Below are 12,756 nucleotides of genomic sequence, written 5' to 3'. Positions count from 1 at the left end.
CAGACTTAAACCAGATTGAACATATCTGGAGAGCTCTGAAAATAGCTGTGCAGCAATGCTCCCCATCCAACCTGACAGCTTTATTTTATATATTTTACCTTTATTTAACTAGGCAAATCAGTTAAGAACAAATTCTTATTTTCAATGACTGCCTAGGAACAGTGGGTTAACTGCGTGTTCAGGGGCAGAACGACAGCTCGGGGATTTGAACTTGCAACCTTCAGGTTACTAGTGCAACGCACTAACCACTCACTAGGCTACCCTGCAGCCTCCGCTTGAGAGGATCTGCAGAGAAGAACGGGAGAAACTCAGCAAATACAGGTGTAGCAAATACAGGTGTGTCAATCTTGTTGCATCACCCAGGAAGACTCTAGGCTGTAAATGCCGCCAAAGGTGCTTCAACAAAGTACTGAGTAAAGTGTCTGAACACTTCTCTAAATGTGATCCTTCAGGGTATTTGTTTTAATACATTTGCAAACATTTCTACAAACCTGTTTTTGCTTTGTCATTATGGGGTCTTGTGTGTAGATGAGGATAAAAACTCAACTATTCAATCAATTTTAGAATAAGGCTGTAAAGCAACCAAATGAAAGTATTCACACCCTTTCTCCCCCCCAAAATTTTCTTACAGCCTGAATTTTAAATGTAGATTGTTTTTGTCACCGGCCTACACACAATAACCAATACTGTCAAAGTGGAATTGTTTTTTTGGAGTTTTGACTAAATATTTAAAAAATGAAAAGCTGAAATGTCTTGAGTCAATAAGTATTCAACCCCTTTATGACAAGCCTAAAGTTAAGGAGTAAAAATTAGCATAAGTTGCATAGACTCACTCTGTCAATAATAGTGTTTAACATGTTTTTTTAATGACTACCTCCTCTCTGTACCCCACACCCACAATTATCTGTAAAGTCCCTCAGTCGAGCAGTGAATTTCAAACACAGATTCAACCACCAAAAGCAGGCATTGAATATCCCGTTCAGCTTGGTTAAGTTATGAATTCACCTTCAGATGGTGTGTCAATAAACCCAGTCACTAACTCAGTTGTTGGAGAGGAAAGAAACTGCTCAGGGATTTCACAATGAGGCCAATGGTAACTTTAAAACAGTCACATAGTTGAATGGCTCTGATAGGAGAACACTGAAGATGGATCACCAACATTGTAGTTACTCCATAATACTAACCTAATTGACAGAGTGAAAAGAAGGAAGCCTGTACAGAATAAAAAAATTCAAAAACATGCATCCTGTTAGCAACAAGGCACTAAAGTAATAATGCAAAAAGTGTGGCAAAGCAACTCCCTTTTTGTTCTGAATACAAAGTGTAATGTTTGGGGCAAATCCAATACAACACATTATTGACTCAAGACATTTCAGCTTTTCATTTTTACTAAATTTTTGTATTCAGTGATAAAAACATAATTCCACTTTGACATTACATTATTGTGTGCAGGCCAGTGACACAAAATCTACATTCAATACATTTGAAATTCTGGCAGTAACTCAACAAAATGTGAAAAAAGTAAAGGGGTATGAATAATTTCTGAAGGCACTGTATCATTGGGTCCTACATTTCAGCACTACGAGACAGGGCTCATTCGTTACTGTATTACAATAAAGCAGCTACCAGAATGACCACTAGCGACAAAACTTTCACTAGCGACAAAGCCCGTTTTTTGGTGAATTCACTCACCTGTTCACAAATTCGGACTCCATTTTCCCTGTACAACATGTAATGGATATAATGAAAAATGTGAATTTGTCTTTTTCTCTCACTTTGTGACATCAGGGCTGGCAACATTGCAGAATGTGAAACTGAAAGAGACTCTGTTTCCATTTAGCCTACCGCCAGTTAAATCTTGCCCGAAAAATAATTGTGCCTTTTGTATGTGTCCTCTAACAGTTATTTTTCCACCAAACAAACAGGGGTTCCAGTGACACATGGTGGACAGAGTAACTGCTTCTTTCTGCTGTTCCTCCACCGTGCTCTGTAACCCACACCCTACTCAATTATTGACACAAGCAATCTCATTAGGTTTAATAGAGTGGACTCATCAGAGCACCAGAGAGAGGGATAATGACAGAGAGAGAACATGTCGTTTTTTCCCTGTCCTGATGTGTGCCATTGTGTTTTTTGTTGTTGTTGCATACTTGCAGTTGTCTGTGTGTCTATCGTTGTGTGAAATAGAGAGAATTTGGCAGGGCGGTACATGTAGTATGAATACAAACAGAGACAGTACCAGCTAGGCTACTGCCCACACAATTGGCAAACAGATGGTGTTCAAAGTTCGCAGGCTGGTCCTAGAAGATGAGACACCTCATGATAACAACTGCGTCAGCCAGGGCATTGAATCGTAGGCCAGGGTGCGACCAGAAATAAACCTGTTAAGACACTGTGCCCTACAGTTGAGGTTTAGACTCTGTGGTTGGTCTCTCTGTCTTGTTACCATTCAGGAAGGGACTTTCCCAGAGGACAGTTGTTGAATTCCTTCTTTGAAGGTATCCCAATGGGCACACATTTCAGGTCAACGTCTAGTTTTGATTTATGTTTGATTGAGTTGTCAACTAACATGTTTCAAGGTGAAATCAATGGAAAATGTTAACCACGTCAATGGATTTAGGTAAGACATTTGGTGAAAATAATAATATTCCTGAAATTCCTTTACATTGATGACTTTTTGAAAATCCAATCACTTCTTGCACTTTGATTCAACATCATCATGGCCAGCACAGACTGAAGTAAGACATGTTGTTATTCCACATTTTATATTCTATGGGAGTTATTGGAAGAACGACTTGGGGGCATTCACTAGGTTTGAACTAGTTGAGAACACCAATTGGCTAACAGCTAACTAAACTCATCAAAAAAAGAAACGTCCTCTCACTGGCAACTGCGTTTATTTTCTGCAAACTTAACATGTGTAAATATTTGTATGAACATAACAAGATTCAACAACTGAGACATAAACTGAACAAGTTCCACAGACATGTGACTAACAGAAATTGAATAATGTGTCCCTGAACAAAGGGGGGTCAAAATCATGTTGTCACCAGCTGCATTAAGTACTGCAGTGCATCTCCTCCTCATGGACTGCACCAGATGTGCCAGTTGTTACTGTGAGATGTAAGGCACCTGCAAGTTCCCTGACATTTCTGGGGGAAATGGCACTAGCCCTCACCCTCTGATCCAACAGGTCCCAGACGTGCTCAATGGGATTGAGATCCGAGCTCTTCACTGGCCATGGCAGAACACTGACATTCCTGTCTTGCAGGAAATCACGCACAGAACGAGCAGTATGGCTGGTGGCATTGTCATGCTGGAGGGTCATGTCAGGATGAGCCTGCAGGAATGGTTCCACATGAGGGAGGAGGATGTCTTCCCTGTAACGCACAGCGTTGAGATTGCCTGCAATGACAACAAACTCAGTCCGATGATGCTGTGACACACCGCCCCAGACCATGACAGACCCTCCACCTCCAATTTGATCCCACTCCAGAGTACAGACCTCGGTATAACGCTCATTAGTCGACGATAAACACGAATCCGACCATCACCCCTGGTGAGACAAAACCGTGACTCGTCAGTGAAGAGCACTTTTTGCCAGTCCTGTCTGGTCCAGCGATGGTGGGTTTGTGCCTATAGGCGACATTGTTGCCGGTGATGTCTGGTGAGGACCTGCCTTACAACAGGCCTACAAGCCCTCAGTCCAGCCTCTCTCAGCCTATTTTCGGACAGTCTGAGCACTGATGGAGGGTTTGTGCGTTCCTGGTGTAACTCGGGCAGTTGTTGTTGCCATCCTGTTGCCATCCTAAACGTCCGTCGGTAAACTGTTAGTGTCTTAACGACCGTTCCACAGGTGCATGTTCATTAATTCATCGAACAAGCATGGGAAACAGTGTTTAAACCCTTTACAATGAAGATTTGTGAAGTTATTTGGATTTTTACAAATGATCAGTTGAAGACAGGGTCCTGAAAAAGGGACGTTTCTTTTTTGCTGAGTTTTGCTACGTCACCAGCTAACGTACTACAAAAAATCCCCTTTTCCACATTTTGTTACATTACAGCCTTATTCTAAAATGGATGAAATATTTTATTTTATCAATCTACACACAATACCCTTTAATGACAAAGCAAAAGCAGGTTTGTATACATTTAGGTATTCAGACCCTTTGCTATGAGACTCAAAATTGAGCTCAGGTGCATCCTGTTTCCATTGATCATCCTTGAGATGTTTCTACAACTTGATTGGTGTCCACCTGTGGTAAATTCAATTGATTGGACATGATTTGGAAAGGCACACACCTGTCTATATAAGGTCTCACAGTTGACAGTGCATGTCAGAGCAAAAACCATGCTATAAGGTTGAAGGAATTGTCCGTAGAGCTCCGAGACAGGATTGTGTTGGGCACAGATCTGTGGCCAGACGGAAACCGTTGCTCAGTAAAAGGCACATTACGGCTTGCTTGGAGTTTGCCAAAAGGCTCTCAGACCATGAGAAACAAGATTCTCTGGTCTGATGAAACCAAGATTGAACTCATTGGCCTGAATGCCAAGAGTCACATCTGGAGAAAACCTGGCACCATCCCTATGGTGAAGCATGGTGGTGGCAGCATCATGCTGTGGGGATGATTTTCCGCGGCAGGGATTGGGAGACTAGTCAGGATCGAGGGAAAGATGAACGGAGCAAAGTACAGAGATCCTTGATGAAAACCTGCTCAAGAGCGCTCAGGACCTCAGACTGGGTCAAGGTTCACCTTCTAACAGGACATTGTCTTGGCTATGTGCTTAGGGTCAATGCAGGACTGGCTTCGGGACAAGTCTCTGAATGTCCTTGAGTGGCCCAGCCAGAGCCCGGACTTGAACACGATAAAACATCTCTGGAGGGACCTGAAAATAGCTGTGCAGCGACGCTCCCCATCCAACCTGACAGCTTGAGAGGATCTGCACAGAACAATGGGAGAAACTCCCCAAATAAAGGTGTGCCAAGGTTGTAGCATCATACCGAAGGAGACTCAAGGCTGTAATCGCTGCCAAAGGTACTTCAACACAGTACTGAGTAAAGGGTCTGAATACTTATGTAAATGTGGTGTTTCAGTTTTTTATTTTTCAAACATTTGCAAGAATATCTAAACCTGTTTTTGCTTTTTTTCAGTACAAAACAATTTTATAATAAGGCTGTAGCGTAACGAAATGTGGAAAATGGCAAGGGGAATACTTTCCGAATGCATTGTATGTAAATGAGACATTTCTGTATTTCCTTTTCACTAAATTATCCTAAAATGTATACAAACATGTTTTCCCTTTGTCATTATGGGGTATTGTGTGTGGATGTGTGAGACAGAACATTCACATTTGATCCATTTTGAATTCAGGCTTTTAAACAATAACATGTGGAATAAGACAAGGGGTATGAATACTTTGTGAAGGCACTGTAGCTCAGGTGAAGACAGGGCTCATAAGTGATTGTAATGAACTCCCATGAGGGGTACTGAAGGAGCCTTGGGGTGCACCTTTTAACTAACTACGATACCAGAGGGTGTGCCCTGACGTTGCACCTGCAATCTGGTTATGACCCATAGAGATGGCTGCCATTTACGCGTTCAATGTAGATGGGGCCTTTCCTGCAGCCATGAGCTCCTGGAGGAAAGTGAAAATGACAAGTTGGGCAGGAAGGTGACATTTCTGCATGGTCGACACCACTTCCTGAACACATTTCACTTGCAGGAATACAGGGATCGCATACAGCAGGCATCGTCTAGATTTAGCCGCTGGCCGTTTCTTTCATGAGTGGATGGTCAGGGGGCGGAAACATAATTACAAATCATTTGTAGACTGCAAATTGACCGCAAGAGTCCCAAACAGATATGTGACTAAAACAGAATTGTTTCAAACCTTGCTTTCCTTTGTATATACTGCACAAAAATATATTTAAATGATTTTACTGAGTTACAGTTCATATAAGGAAATCAGTCAATTGAAATAAATAAATTAGGTCCTGATCTATGGATTTCACATGACTGAGCAGGGGTGCAGCCATGGGTGGGCCTGGGAGGGCATAGGCCCACCCACTGGGGAGCCAGGCCCACCCAATAAGAATGAGTTTTCCCCCACAAAAGGGATTTATTACAGACAGAAATACTCAGTTTCATCATCTGTCCGGGTGGCTGGTCTCAGATGATCCTGCAGGTAAAGAAGCCGGATGTGGAGTTCCTGGACTGGCGTGATTACACGTGGTCTGCTGTTGTGAGGCCGGTTGGATGTACTGACAAATTCTCTAAAATGACTTTGGAGGTGGCTTATGGTAGAGAAATTAACATAGAATTATCTGGCAACAGCTTTGGTGGACATTCCTGGAGTCAGCATGCCAATTGCACGCTCCCTCAAAACTTGAGACAACTGTGGCATTGTGTTGTGTGACAAAACTACACATTGTAGAGTGGCCTTTTATTGTCCCCAGCACAAGATGCACCTGTGTGTTGATCATGCTCTTTAATCAGCTTCTTGATATGCCACACCTGTCAGGTCGATGGATTATCTTTGAAAATGAAAAATGCTCACTAACAGGGATGTAAAAAAATTTGTGCACAAAATTTGAGAGAAGTAAGCTTTTCGTTCTTATGAAACCTTTCTGGGATCTTTTATTTCAGCTCATGAAACATGGGACCAAGACTTCACATGGAATTTATATTTTTCTTCAGTATATATGATCACATCTCTATTATGCTTGGGAATACTTGGGAACAGATAAAAAAAATTACAATCAATTGGAGACGATTTCCTGGTGTTTTAGAGTATTTTATGTCCAACAATTATTATTATTTTTTGCCCAGAAAAATTGGGCCATCTGAGGGCCAAATTTTGAGGGCAATCCTGGAGCTACAAGGCAGTCACATTCAGGGGCCACACCCACAACTTCAGTATGCTGGGTTTGCCAAAGCTTGCCATTCACCTGTGACAGGTCCGCTCGAAGAGGGAGTTCCTATGGTTGAGAGCTGTACAAGGTCTGAAAACCAGTGATGTTGTGGCCAATGTGGAGCAACAAGTAGAACTGATGCGCTCTCAAGACTAATCTTCCTCAATACTTGAGGGAGCAAGGGAATTGGTGGAAGTGCATACAGCAGCCATCTGTGTGATAGGGCATCGACCCTGAGTGGGCCTGCTGGACTCTTTATTGAAAACCACATAGGACAATGGGTTGAGTCTTGCAATGTGAGCAGACGGCGATGGCCCTTCTGAATCGAGCCTAGATCATCTCCATTACTGTGGGATGTGTCCTCCAGTCTGAAGGAAGAGGGCCTCCTCTGGAGAGAAGGTCTGCTGCCTGATTCTCCAACCCCGGTGGGTGTATTGCTCTGAGGGATGTAAGGTGTCTGCTTGCCCAAAGCAGTAGCTCACTTTCTACCTGGTGCAGTGAAATTATTTATATTAGGGATGCACCAATATGACATTCTTGGCCGATACCGATATCTGATATTTTCCTTTCCCCCAAAAAACAATACCGCTAACCGATATTTAACATTTTTGCAGCCTTTTAAGCATTCTAGTACAGTTAAATAGTTAACACACACATACAGTGGGGCAAAAAAGTATTTATTCAGCCACCAAGTGTGCAAGTTCTCCCACTTAAAAAGATGAGTGAGGCCTGTAATTTTCATCAGGCTGACCGAGACCCCCAGACGTTCCATGAACGCCCTCTAGACCCTTGACGTGAACTTGGGACCTCGATCAGATACTATGTCCTCAGACACCCTGTAGTGCCGGAAGACGTGTGTAAACAGGGCATTCTGTAGGCTGTAGGGAGACCGGGCAAAGGGAGGAGACGACAGGACTTAGAAAACCGATCCACAATGACCAGGATCGTGGTGTTACACTGTAATGGAGGAAGATCACGTTAGGAAATCCACCGACAGGTGCGACCACGGCCGTTGTGGAACGGGTAAGGGTTGTAACTTCCCTCTGGGCAAGTGCCTAGGGGCCTTGCACTGGGCGCACACCGAGCAGGAGGAAACATAAACCCTCACGTCCTTAGCTAAAGTCGAGCACCAGTACTTCTCACTAAGACAGCGCATTGTCCGACTGATGCCCGGATGCCCAGAGGAGGGTGGCATATGGGCCTAATAGATCAAACGGTCGCGAACAACAGACGGACAATACAGACGCCCAGCTGGACATTGGGGGTTCTGTACATAACGCCCGCTCGATGTCCGCGTCCAGCTCCCACACTACCGGTGCCACCAGACAAGAGGCCGGGAGTATGGGAGTGGGATCCATGGGCCGCTCCTCTGTGTGACGAGGTACTCATAGTGCCCTGAGGTGGTACTAAATGCTGTTTTCCACTCGTACCACACCTTGATCTCGTACCACACACTCGTACCACACCTAACTGTACCACACCTAGATCTGGTTGATGCCTCGATAGTCAATAGATGGGCACAGACCTCCATCCTTCTTCACAAAAAAGAAACTCGGGGAGGCAGGTGAAGTGGAGGGCCGAATTTACCCCTGCTCCTCGGAGACATATGTTTCCATAGCCGCCGTCTCCTCCTGTGACAGAGGATACAAGTGACTCCTGGGAAGTGCTGCGTCTACCAGGAGATGTATCGCACAATCCCCCCCATCGATGGGGTGGTATTTGAGTCGCCTTCTTCTTACAGAAGGCGAGAACCAAATCGGCATATTCAGAGGGGATGCGCACGGTGGAGACCTGGTCTGGACTTTCCATCGTAGTCGCACTGACGGAAACCCCTAAACACCTCCCCGAGCACTCTCGTGACTATCCCGTGAGAGCCCTCTGTTGCCACAAAATAGTGGGGTCATGACAGGCCAACCAGGGTATACACAGCACCACGGGAAATGCAGGAGAATCAATAAGGGATGATAAAAAAATGATCCTTGTGATCCTCCCGCGTAACCATGCCCAGTGGAGCGGTGGCCTCCCTAATTAGCCCCGAACCCAATGGTCAACTATCTAGGGTGTGAACCGGGAAGGGCATATCCACTGGAACAATAGGGATCCCTAAACTATAGGCAAGTGATCTGTCAATAAAGTTCCCAGCTGCGCCTGAATCTATGAGCGCCTTATGCTGGGAATGCGGGGAAAACGCAGGACAATTAATATACACAAACATATGTGCAACAGAGGGCTCTGGGTGAGCCTGGTGCCGACTCACCTGGGGTGACACAAAAGTGCCCTGCCTGCTGCCTCGACTCCCAGAGGAACCTCTCCAGCACTGACCGGCAGTGTGCCCTCTGCAGCTACAGATGCTGAATTCACATAAAAGAAGTGTGTTCCAAGAAAAAAGTTTTTTTTTAATGCTTTTTGTTTTGGCGTGTTTCTGTGTATGCTTCAATTGCCGCTGTATCGGCTTCAGATGCTTCGAGAGAAAGTTATACTCCTGCCCATATGAATCCTATCTTACTGGCATTGTCAAATGTGGACTGTCTGTCTCGGTGTTGGTGGACTCGGTTAAGTGAGGACCGGTAGCCTACAGGACCGCTGAGCTCTGTGATCACTCCAAGCTAGGGAATAGCAATGCTGGATCAACAGGCTGGTATGGCAGTGAAGCGGGGACTGGCACGACACCACAAGTCAACAAGTGCCAACAACAGGTACAACAAGCTAACTAGCTACGGTAGCATTGTGTGGCTAACTTAGCTAGCTAGCTATGAACTAACTTCTGAGGTAACTGACGTCTCTATGTGGCCGTGTATGGAAATTGTCTTTCTGGGCCGGGCAAAAGTTAAATTGTAGTACCAAAGCAAAACTGTAGGAGCAGTCAACCAAACATTAGGGGCTCGTTTGGCTCAGCTCACCAAAAAGAGACAGCTCTTTTGACTCCCAAACGGCTCTTTCAAAAAATGTATGTTTTGTATTTTTTCAAATCAAACAGTTTGCGATAGTTTCACTATGATTGGTGTTAAAACAATTCTAATTAAATTATTAAATGTAACCATTCTCTACCTTAACCACAAAGTATTTAAAAATGCATTGGTTTGTTATGAAAAGGAATGCTATTAAACATTTGCATTTAAAGTATAACTTTTTAATGTATTTAAACAAAGTACATATAAATCTAACCATTCAAAACTAATACAATCTAAGCAGCATAATAGAATATTGCACCATATCAAAGAAAAATAAATAACCATTTGCAAAACTGCAACATCCCAAAAATTGAAATAAATGACCTCCATTATGGCATCTGCTGAAGGATTCCTTCGTGCTGCATCCCCAGTTGCTCTCTCGTCAAACAGCAGATGTTTGTGGCACTACTGCTGGTTTTCTGCTCCCTCTTCATCATGTTGCCCTGGTGCCTGAGCCAGCTGACTGCACTATTGTAAAGTGACTGTTCTACTGGATGTCATAAGGTGAATGCACCAATTTGTAAGTCGCTCTGGATAAGAGCGTCTGCTAAATGACTTAAATGTAAATGTAAAAATGCTGGGGCTGTCCCTCCCTGCTGCTGAGGTTATTCTTTGAAGAGCCTCATCAATCACTCTGGCATCACTGAAGGCTAACTTCTTAAACATGGGGTCAAGTGCAGCGGTTTCTGATAGCACGTGATTATATTCCATTCTGTGGAACTTTCTGTCCATTGATGAACATAGGGTGTCCATCAACTCTGTCGCATGTCCTGTGGTTACATTTGCTTCTCTCTGACGGCTGGCTGTGATTTGCTGCAGACCCTTACACGGGAGTTTCACTTTTGAGGCTGTCACATAGCTGAAAAGAGAGAACAGTAACTTATTAGTTCAGGTTCATGTTTTGCCTACTGATTCTACATTCTCATCTACTGCTCATATACATATAAAATACTGGATTAAATAATGATGTAGTAATAACTGCTTACTGTACCTCTCTCCACTGATCTCCACAGTGACCTGCTCAAAGGGTTCCAGGACTCTGCACACCTCCTCCACCACCTCCCATTCCTCTTGGGTCAGAGCATCAACAGGTGCATTAACAATGGCCAGGGTAGAGATGATGGCATCCTTTGACTCAAGAAACCGCTTCAACATATAACATGTTGAATTCCACCTTGTAGTGCAGTCTTGTTTAGGCCTCAGCTCAGGCATCCCCATCTGGCGTTGTGTACTTTAGTTTTTCAGCACCTACTGTGCTCCTTCAGAGCATCTCTTACAATCAGGTTGATTGTGTGGGCAAGACATGGATGATGGGTCCATTTTAAGATTTTCATGGCTTTGCTTATGTTACAGTGTTAAGGCAAACTGCAGTAGCTATTTGGACTCTTTCCAGCACTGATGCCTGTGTGCTCCCATACAGTTGTGGAATAAGTGATTTTGAAAGGGTTTTCCTGCTTTGAATTGTGTACATTGGATTTAGACTATTGCTATAATTTCTAAAACCTCTGTTCTCCACGATCGAAAATGGCTGGAAATCGGTGGCAATCATTTTAGCCAATGCAATATCAATTTGGCCTTGTTTTGCTACAGACATAGACTTTGGTGCTGTGGGTCGCGGAGTAGGCCTACTTGACTGAGTGGATACTGGCTCCACCACTATCACTAGCAGGCCCGCTAGTTTCTCGAAGCTCCGCTACAGCTAGCTTCACAGTTGGGTGCACAGTTCGCATAAACCGGTGTAGCTTGTGCGTAGAACCGGCTTTATATGAGATTTTGTTTTGGCAAATTCTACACTGTGCTCTAACATTGTCTTGTTTATTAAAATGCATCCAAATGCTACTGTGCTTTAGACTCATTTTCCAGCTGTTGTTTTCACAGCTGTCCTACCGCTCTCTCTTCGTCTGCTACGTGTGTGACTGTGAGCGAGTTGGCTCCGCCCTCCCTCGCGCATCTTTGGTTCATTGGTTGACACAGCGTGTCTGATTGACAGGAACAGCAGGTGAGGCTTAGTCTGAGCAGACTGTCAGAACGAATGTGTGTGCGCTTGAGCATTTAGGCCTATATTATTTTATTTTTTTCGTTCTTTGAATGAGTTAGTTATATTCATTTAAATATTTTGATTATTTATATGTTAATTTTTTTAAATAAATATATTTGGCTCTTCTGATATGTGAGCCGGCTCCCAACGTTCACCGACAAGAGCCGACTCGTTCGCCAACGACCTATCACTAACAGAATCTAATTTACCTGGGATATATACAAATTAGTGTGATATTTGAGGCTCTCTCTCAATTGATTGTATATTGAACACACATATGATTTCAGTTCATGAGTGTGTGATATGGGGGTTGGAGACATGTTTATTTCGACATTATAAAGAAAACATTTTATGTTGCAGATCACCTCCCGTCGACTTCACTCCTCGACTTTCGGTTACAGTCGGTTGCTTTAGCCTTACTAGTCAAACGAGCCCATTATTAGCTTTCAATGAAATGTCTCAACTGTAACAAAGAGACTATCCCATTATGATGCTTCTTCTTTCATCTTAGTTTCACTTCAAAGTAATTGCATTTTTTATGATTGGGTTATCAATGGTAAATATCTTTAGCACAGTAATGTCCTCTTAAAGATGTTTCATCAAAGATGGTTTAGAAACTATGGTCACTGGTTTCACCTCCCTGCCGGCCCCTATGCCTGGTAGTCCATAAACCATAAACACATAAACACAATGTAAACACAATGTAAAAAACAACAACTTTTTCTACCATTTCTCTTCATAAAATCTGATTGTACATCTAACCTTAACCATACTGCTAACGTCATGCTTAACCCCAACCTTAAATTATGACCGAAAAGCTTAGTGTTGACTTTGTGGCTGTGCTAACTAGTGGA

The sequence above is a fragment of the Oncorhynchus keta genome, chromosome 23 (genome assembly GCF_023373465.1).
Source record: "Oncorhynchus keta strain PuntledgeMale-10-30-2019 chromosome 23, Oket_V2, whole genome shotgun sequence".
NCBI lineage: Eukaryota > Metazoa > Chordata > Actinopteri > Salmoniformes > Salmonidae > Oncorhynchus > Oncorhynchus keta.
Note: the sequence above shows the minus strand (reverse complement) of the source record.